Source organism: Cnephaeus nilssonii, assembly GCF_951640355.1.
Source record: "Cnephaeus nilssonii genome assembly, chromosome: 19".
NCBI classification, from domain to species: Eukaryota; Metazoa; Chordata; class Mammalia; order Chiroptera; family Vespertilionidae; genus Cnephaeus; species Cnephaeus nilssonii.
Genome location: NC_137090.1, coordinates 47,942,815 through 47,952,666, shown reverse-complemented (window position 1 = coordinate 47,952,666; position 9,852 = coordinate 47,942,815).

Here is a 9,852-nt window from a genome sequence, read left to right as displayed (position 1 = left end):
CTGAAGTGAAGTATATTCTACATAAACCCTGAGTTCAAAGGAAATCATGAGTGAGATAATGGAATACTGGTAACTAAAAAACAATAAAGAAAAGCTGCAGATCAAAAGCAGCCACAAACGAGAGTTTTAGTTTTAAATAGACTTCTAAGGAAAGAATTACATCTGTGAATTGAGATCTATGTATCCAAATAGTAAATTAGAGAGAGCAACAGACTGACCTTGAAGAAACAAGGAAGGGGAAAACATAATGGCAGAAATCAGTAAAACAAAGAATTTCAAAATAGCCTTCAACAAACTGGGAAACTGCTTCTCTAGAAATATTGGTAAAATAAACCGATTTCTAGCCATTCTGATCAAGAAACAGAGAAAAGCGCTGTGCACATAGTTTCAACGAGTTAGGTGAAATGACCGATTCCTGGAAAGAAACAAACTACTCAACCTTCCTCAGAAGAATGTGATGCCCTGACTAGTCTATTACAGGGATGGAATTTGTAGTTACAGCATTCTAATGAAGGGCTTCCAGGCCCAGGTGGTTTCACTGGAGAATTAAACGGAATAAATGAACAGACCACTGAAGAGGCTATAACATGTCACATGCGCACTTAAAAAGTTCAACATCATAAGCCATTAGGAAAAGGTTAATTAAACAACAAGGAGACTAAAATAAAAGACGGTGAAAACACTCGATGCTGGTGAGGATGTGGAGAAACTCACTCATTCAGGGCTGGTGGGAATGTAGACTATTACAGCTACTAGGGAAAGCAGTTAGTTTGTTTCTTATAAAACTAAACATGCAACTACCACACAACCCAGCAATTGCACTCCTGGGCACTTATCCCAGAGAAATCGAAACTTTCATCCACTCAAAAACCTGAGCACAAATGTCTATAGGAGCTCTGTCTTAAAACTTGCAAGCTTTCTCTGAAATCCCATGTTAGGATTCATATCTAGAGTTTGTAAGAAACGTCTGTCACATAAAAAATGGGTAGAGTATCTGAAAAGGGAATTTCATAAAGGGAAACGCAAAATGTTAACAAGCTATGAAGCGACGTTAAATTGCACTTGTAGTCAGAGAAGTAATGAGGAGCTCTTTACACCCATCTGCATGACAGATGAGAGTGTGATGATGGGAAGTGTTGGTGAGGCTATGGGACAAATGGAAACATCATGGACTGATGGGACTGTAAACTAGTGCAGGCACCCAGGAGGGCCATCTGTAAGTACTTAGCAAAATTAAAATTAAATATGCTTTTAGATATTTGAATATTCACATATATAATTGTGCTACGTCCAAAGGGCATGAAGAATCACCATAGGAGAACCTATAACATAGGCCTCTCATTCTCAAGCTTGAACTGATTACTTTCTGAATAACATTTTCTTGGCTGGGACACACGGGGAAAAGCAGGCCTTCTGTGTCAAAATATAGCCCCTCAGAGTCCAAGAGCATGAACCTGGTTCTTCAGGTCAGCATCACTGGGTGGGAATGGACCACTGGAAATATTTGCTAGGATAGATAGCAAAGAGACAGCTGGGTAAGTGTGTCCCCAAACCTTATCCTGTCCATTCCATCTCAGAAACATTAACCTTTTTATGAGCATTTTCCCCCTGACATAAACATCCTCCCGCGAAGTTAATGGTATTGTATATGAACAGCATGGCTAACAAACTCATGTGACATGATGAAACGTGGCAAAGTGCTGTGATGGAGCCTAAAAAAGAGAATGGGTCGTCTGTGTACTTTCTTCTGTTGTCATTTGCAAGGAAAATGATAACATAGGAAAAACAAAAAGTATCACTATAGGTGTACATATAGCCACATAAATAGTTTTTGTAATATTTAAAGTGTGAATATTATGCATTAAATGTAAAAGAATAAAATATATGTAGAATAAATTATGATCACTGGTGTTACTACTGAATCTTAAAATGCTGCCATTCCTGTGTGTCTTTAAATAGAACATTAGGGTGTCAGTTGGGAGACAGTTGAACTCCTGATTCCATCCCAGTTTTTCCTTCCCCAGAGCTACTTACTACCATCCACTTTGTGCTTGTCCTTAAGTAGGTTTCTGTAATTTTACTCGAAAGTTGTGTCCACAGTTATATTTAGTCTTGATTTTTCACTCAAATCATGCTTTATGAGATTTGTACATGTTGATACCCATACTCCAGTCCATTACTTTTACCGCTTTAATAGGTATTTACTATGATTACTTTATTCTCCTGTTGAAGGACATTTAGGTTATCTCTAGGTTTCCACCATCATAAACAATGCTGAAATGACTTCTTGTATCCTTCTTCATGGGCACGTGAATGAAGGTTCTCTAGAGTATGATGCTAAGAATGAATTTCTAGCAGGAAGGCCATGCACACCTTAGGCTTTACTAGTGACTGCAACTTCACTGGTTCAGCCAACCCCGCCTCACAGCTGCTGTGGATGTTGGCTGCTCATGGCTCCTGACAGCCCTTTCCCTGTTCAGAGGGGGTAGGCACTCCCCCTCCAGTGCCCTGGGATGTAGGCTTAGCCAGAGGCCAGTGATGACTGGCACTGGGTAGACAAGCCTGGCTCCTTACCTCCAATGGGACTCACTCAATGGGTACAATTCCTGTTCCAGATCCCCTCTCAAGACCAGGCTGAACATAATGTGCTGAGTCCACATCTCTGCTCACCTCCCTCCATCTTCTCCTTCTGAGGTCCCTCCTTCACTAAACTCTGTCCCAGTTCCCAGAAGTCATTGCTTCCAGGGAGCTTGGCCCAAGATGACTAAAATTGCCAAGGGCTGCACCAATGTCCACAGTTAGGAGAGGCTTGAAGGCTGAGGAAGAGGAAGCCCTTCCAAGAGATGAGGTGGGCGAGGGGGAGAAGGCAAAGGCGCTGAGATGAAGAGCTTTGTGAATTCCACAAACTGAGTGAAAGCCAGTATGGCTGAAGTGTGGGGAGCAGAGGAAAGAGGACACTGGTTGAGGTTGGAGATGTATGTAGGAGCTGACAAGTAGACCTCATAGGCTAGTTTCCTTTTTATCTTTCAATGGTAATGGGAAGTTCTTTAAATGCTTTGAGCAAGAAATTGATAGGGTTTGATTTAGACTAATAAAATTCATCTGTGTGTAGAGAGAATGGTTTGGAAAAAGATAAAAGAAGCAGGGATTTGAGTATCCACACAGCAAGCAGAGTGGATCATAAAAATTATAGTGTTCACACAGTAAGTAAGAAACACTTTGGAGTTTACAGCACAACTCTGTGTGTATATAACACACACAAGCATACAAAGACATGAATTATTCAAGTGCACATATCTATTTTTCAGTGGCTACCTTTATGGAGGGAGAAGAAGGGAATGGAGATTCGATGTAATAAGAGACAATAATATTAAGAAGATATCTTGCAAGGAATGGTGGTGACGAGGTGTCATGAATTGAGGCATATGATTTACGGAGCCCTGAACCAAGAAAACAAAAATCAAAACAACAACCACCCACCTCCTTATCCATTATTTTCCTTCGCCCTTTGGAGACCCATGTCTGGGAAGGGGAACAGGTTTTCTGAGAGACCTTCCAAATAATCCAACTTTTACCCACTAAGTGGGTTGACCTGGATGGATGGCAGAGACCTTCCTAGTGATTAATGCAGCATCTGAGTCAAGGAACCTAGAGGGAGGAGGAAGCAGATCCTCCCTGGAGCCGCATTAGTGAGGACACAGATGGGAGCACTGAGGCAGTCTCATGCCTGACCTGGTGGGCGCTCCTGATGCTCCCTCTCAGCCTAGTTCCTCCTTTCCCTGGAGACTACATGGAGCCAGGTCTTATCTCTGGGGTCAGAGATAATCCAGGTTAACATGTCTTGTTATTTCCACTTTGCACAAGTTTATGACCTGGACCCAGGAGATCTGGGGACTAAACTTCTACCATGTCTGGTAGCTCTTAGCCCAGGTGCCCAGGGCAGGAGTAGACACCCATAAGGTAGCAATAAATGCCTGTGGATCAAAAGTGATCACTTGAATCTTTGACTGGGATCAAAGACCCCGAGATTTCCCTTGACATTTTTCTTCAAGTGCGTAGAGAAGCACATGACATGTTTTGCAAATGCATTTGTCAGTGGGCCTTCAAAGAGTTTGTTGAGTTGGTGCCTTTGTTTCACTGTCTGGCCCTGAGAGACAAAATCCCAGTGAACAGAATAGAGTGGATGCTGGCTTTACCCAATGGCATGCTGCTCTGAGGCACTCCAGAGCGACACTCTGGCAATATGTATAAAAATGAAGTGTGTTTCCTTGTGAATGTACCTAGAAATGTACCCAAAAAAGATGTACAAAGACATTTACTGATGCATTTTATGTAATAGGTAAAACAGGAAAAAACGAAATATTATCATCACAATATTGATTAAAACTATACCTGATGCAGTCATAAAATGTAATAGCATGCATCCATTAAAAATGATGAAAATATTTACAGAGTATGCTCACCAGCACAATGAGTGAATAAAAATAATTTAGTAAGAAAACAAAATGGGAAGAATTTTCAAGAAAATGTAAACAGGATGTGAAGTGATTTTTACTTCCTTTACATTTTATACTTCAGGATATTAAAGAAAATTCAACAAAATCCAAATAGTATAAAATAAACACATGTGACAGCAAATTTAATATGGAAGTTAATGCAACAGATATCATAATAAAAAGTAAGTTTGGCACATACAAAAAACCAGCTTTGGACCAACTTATTAATAAATATGACTACAAAAGACTACATAAAACATTAGCATATTTACTTCATTAGTTTATACTGGAACACAAGTATGGTTTAATATTAGGAGGCTTCTAAAAGCTCTACCCCTATGTTCACTGCATCATTATTTGCAATAGCCGAGATATGGGAGTAACTTAGGTATCCATCAACAGATGAATGGATGAAGATGATGTGGTGCATATGTACAATGGAATATTACTGGACCATAAAGAAGAAGGGAATCTTACCATTTGTAACAACATGGGTGGGTCTAGAGAGTATTATACTAAGTGAACTAACTCAGGAGGCAAAAAACAATTACCATAGACTTTTATTAATATGTGGACTCTAAAAACAAAACAAAACACAGACTCATTAAAAAAAAAAAGGGAAAAAGGAATAGTTACCAGAAGGACAGTGTGGGGGATGGGTGAAAAGTGGAAGGGAAATATAGTCAATAATATTGTGATAAATTTGCATGGTGACAGATTGATTATAAGAATTGGTGAGGTGATAAAATGGTCGAATTACTATATCATAGACCTGAAACAATAGCTATATTAATAAAAGGGTAATATGCTAATTAGACCAGGAGACCTTCTGGACATCCATCCTGACAAAGCCATGGTGGCAGGTCCAAGGCGGAGGTAGTTAGGGGCGATCAGGCCTGCGGGTGTGTGTGTGTGTGTGTGTGTGTGTGTGTGTGTGTGTGTGTGTGAAGTTGGGGGCAGGCAGGTCAGCGGGGGGGGGGGGCAGTTGGGGGTGAGCAGACCATGGAGCGGTGGCTGTTGGTGGCGAGCAGGCTGGCAGGGGGTGTGGCAGTTGGTGGCAAGCAGGCTGGAAGGGGGGGCAGTTGGGGGCAAGCAGGCCGGCAGGCTCAGTGGTTAGGGGCAATCCAGCAGACAGGCAGGTGAGTAGTTAGGAGCCAGCAGTAATATCTGATTATTTAAGTACTATTGTCAAATACAAACAGAAAGATAGTTGCTAAATATCTTTCATTTAAAATCCTCTAAAAGGCCTCATTGCACTTGGAATACATTTTACAGCCTGAACAAGACTCTGCAGGTTCTGCACCCCGTTGGCCTGAACAACTTCCTGTCTCTCACTCTCCTCTTTCCTCCAGCCACACTGGCCCTATTTCATTCCTTCAACCCAGTGAGCTCTTCCCCACCTCAGGGCCTTTGCACACACACCTCTTTGTCTGCAAGGCTCTTTGCTTAGGACTTCATAGGACTGACCTTTTTTCTCCTTTACATCTCACCCAAAAAGACATCAACATGTGGAACGTGTTCTCTATCTCTATGTCATGGAATTAAATAGAGTCTATTTATATCCTCTCATTTTTTATTTTTAAAATTTTCATTCCACCTGCATTAGATTTTCAAAAGGAAAAAGACACATTAAAATGTATTAATTTAAAATACATTTAAATGTTTCTGTAAGATCTGAAATATTGATCTAAAGTTTTCCCCTCAAACCCCTAACTGGTTTGTCTCAGTGGATAGAGCATTGGCCTGTGGACTGAAGGGTTACAGGTTTGATTCCAGTCAAGAGCACATCCCCATTAGGGGGTGTGCAGGAGGTAGCTGATCGATGTTTCTAACTCTTTATCCCTCTCCCTTCCTCTCTGTAAAAAATCAGTAAAATCTATTTTTAAAAAATAAATAAAGTTTTCCCCTCAACAACTGAGCCGATGTCCCAGTGCTACTTACTGCCAAAGGGCCTCCATAATGATCCACTCAGTCCCACGTGTGCTCAGCCTTGTTCCTGATGTCACTGCCCAGCTCCCGTGGCCTGCTCACTCCAGCACTCGTTCCGCACTGCTTGAGAATCCTGTCTCTTTGACAGAGCAAGTCCCCTTCTTATATTCTTTTCATCTGTTTCCTAATTTGTTTGCATATTTATTTTTAGATAAAATTTAGAGTATTTTTTGTTTCCCTAAAATCCTGCTATGATTTTTACTTCAAATAAGTAAATTTTAGATTGATTCAGGAGAGTATGTGCCTTTGCAATATTTTATCTTTCTATCCAGAAATTAGTAAGTTCGTACACTTATGATTAAATGGAGAAATAGAGCATTGGAAGGCCCAGGGCAATTCCTGTTAACATCTTACTGCTTTAGATTATTTTGTTGATGTCACACTTTGTATTTCCACCTAATGGTTGTTTGCATACATATCCTATATAATAAAGAGCTAATATGCTAATTAGACCGAACAGTCTGGATGACATTCCAGATGAAGCCTGGTCTGCCAGGGCCAGCCGGTGCTGTGAGCAGTTGCGAGAGCCATGCTCCTTGCATGAATTTTGTGCATCGGGCCTCTAGTGTATTTATAATAGTAATGGGCAATATATATTGAGTGCCCACCACATGCCAAGTCATTATGTTAAGCACTTTATTACTCAGTTTTATTCTTGCAACTCATCTTTCACGTGAAAAGAACAAGCCTTAATGAACTCAGCTAAGATGCCTGAGGTTTTAATGCAAATGGCAGTGCCAATCTTCTCACTAAAATTTTTTTAGTTAATTCTCACCAAAGGATAAGTTTCCTCTTCTTTAGAGAGCGTGGGAGGGAGGGAGGGAGGAAGACAGAGAGAGAGAAACATCGATGTGAGAAAGAGAGACATTGATTGGCTACCTACTTCGCTTGCTCAGACCAGGGCCAAAGATCTAGCCTGCAACTGAGGTATGTACCCTTGACTGGAATCAAACCCAAGACCCTCCTATCCACAGACTCCCAACTATTAATGGCGAACAGCTGTGTCTTTTTCTCTCACTCACTGGCTGCTCTAATTTAATAGAAAACATCCAGAATTTTCTTCTGGTCACTTGTATAAAGAATCTTATTAAACTCACTGAAGTCACATGTCCACATACAACCATCATCACTGTGGTCTGGCCAGAGAAATGTGCTGATACCTCCACTCTGGGGCCTTGAACCACACACTCCTAACCAGCTGGATGTGGAAATTGGCAGCTGTTAGAAAGGATGAAATGGAAGTCATGTCCTCCACAGGCCATTGTCACATAAAACATTGACTTCTGGTTTCTACTCTGACATATAACAGCTTGGAAGTCCCTACTCATATCCTTACAAGAAGAAAAACAATGAACAATGCAAAAGACAAGAATTATTTTTAGATCCACCAGATCATTGAAGTCACATGGCTATGAAATTAACCTTTGCTGCTGTAAACCACTGAGATTCAGGGCTCTGTTAACACAATACAACCTAGCACTAGCTCTTGTGTGTGTGCACGCGCAGAAGAAAAGCAGACACCGAGGAAGAAAAAAGCATTTGGAGGCACGTTTGCTTTGTGGCATTCCTCCTCCTACTTCACAGCTACTCCCCCACATGAGCCTGAACATTGCTAAGAAGCACATGCTTCAATAACCAATTGTGCAGGCAGGGGAGAGACAGGCCCTGACAGGTACAGTGACTTATCCAGGATCAAGAAGAGGTAAGTATGAGGGGTTGAGTCTGAGCCCTGGTCTGTCTCCTCAAATCTGGGGCCCTGGCTGCAGCCAGACCTTCTAGGGGCTGTGGAGAGGGTGTGTTGGTGTCACTGTGTGCACTGTTGGTTTTCCATGGAGAAGGTGGTTGAGCTGTCAGCAGCCCACAGGACTATCTATAGCTGTTATTAGGTGAGGGGAGGTGGAGGGGGCCATCCCAGGAAGTGAGGTCACTTCCTAATAGAACTCAGAACCCCAGTAACCAGGCACCCACTTTCTAACAACTGCCCAACCGCCACTCACTTGGCAAGAGACGGTTGACAGTTCAAGATGTTCTCTTGTTGTGTTCCCAGTTATCAGGGCTCTGGTTCTCAGAGACCCTGCAGTGAGAGTTGTTCCAGACTCTGCAGACGGTTCAACACTCGTGCCCGACGTCTCTGGCCGTTTTCAAGAAGATCCCGTCAGGTAAGAGAAGGTGGCCTGGGTCAGACCCATTCACACCAGGCCAGCCTCCTCTGTGGGCCAGCCCTGTGCAGCCCACATGCCTTCCCTTCATGTGATGGGAAGAGGATCTGAAGGGAGAACCCCAGGACAGGAACAGCCTTTGGGGCAGTGGATCAGGTAGAGGTCCTGCTGTGATCACACCCCAGGGAAGGGCAGGTAGTTGGAGATGGGCTTCCAGAGGGATCCCTTATCTGTGCCAATGGGAGTCCTAACCCTTAGCCTGTAACACCTTTTTCTCGCCAGTTGAGGTCTCAACAGAACACATTGTGTTTGTGTGTCTGGAGTGGAGGTTCACAGGGGTCACAGAACCAGCAAAACAGGGCTCTGAGGCTTTCCCCTGGTGACTGGAAACTGTCTTTACAGAGCTCCGCACAGGAGAATGGACCGGAGCCGACAGATGGGGTCCTAAACTCCATGCCCCTGCAGGAGGCACAGGTGCCCCATACCTCCTCCAGCGTGCAGCATGGCGGCAAGGTGAGTATAGGTGCCGAGTTGACCCAGACTCCTGAACCCCTGGGAGTCACCAGGACCTGGGTTCCAGAAGGCTCCCTGCTTCTCCCCTGAGATCCCTCCTAGTGTCCAGTTTCCAAAGGAATCTGCGTCCCCATCTCCTCCAGGTCAGGAGCTGGGGCCTCCCTGGGCTGCACATTGCACCAGGACAGGGATGGTTTATCACGGCGATCTAGGTCTTCATTGCTGTGGGACCTGGGCCTTATAACCTCTGTTGCCATGACATCGGTGCCACCCTGAATGCACTACATGCCCTAATATCCAGATTCTCCACCCCAGGAAAAGCCTCTGTGTCTCATCTTACATTGGGATGTTTTGTCAGAAACCACACGGGTGGCACTGTTAATAAAGCATGTGCTGTCTTTCCCCTGCTAAGAAAATGATCTAAGATACTAATGTGTTTCATATTCCTCACCTCCAGTTCTACTTTTCCTGCCAAGAACCTTTTCTCTTATCAATGTAAAAAAACATTCAGAGCTGTGAAAAAATTTTGTGTGTTTATTTGAGCCAAAGTGTCGACAATTGCCAGGGAACAAAATCTCAATGGGTTGAGAGAACGCACGGGAGAATGACAATTTTGCACCTTATTTTACACATTACAAGCAAAGTGCAGACTTATGTGGGTTACATGAACTCCATTGGTGGTAGATTAGTGAGAG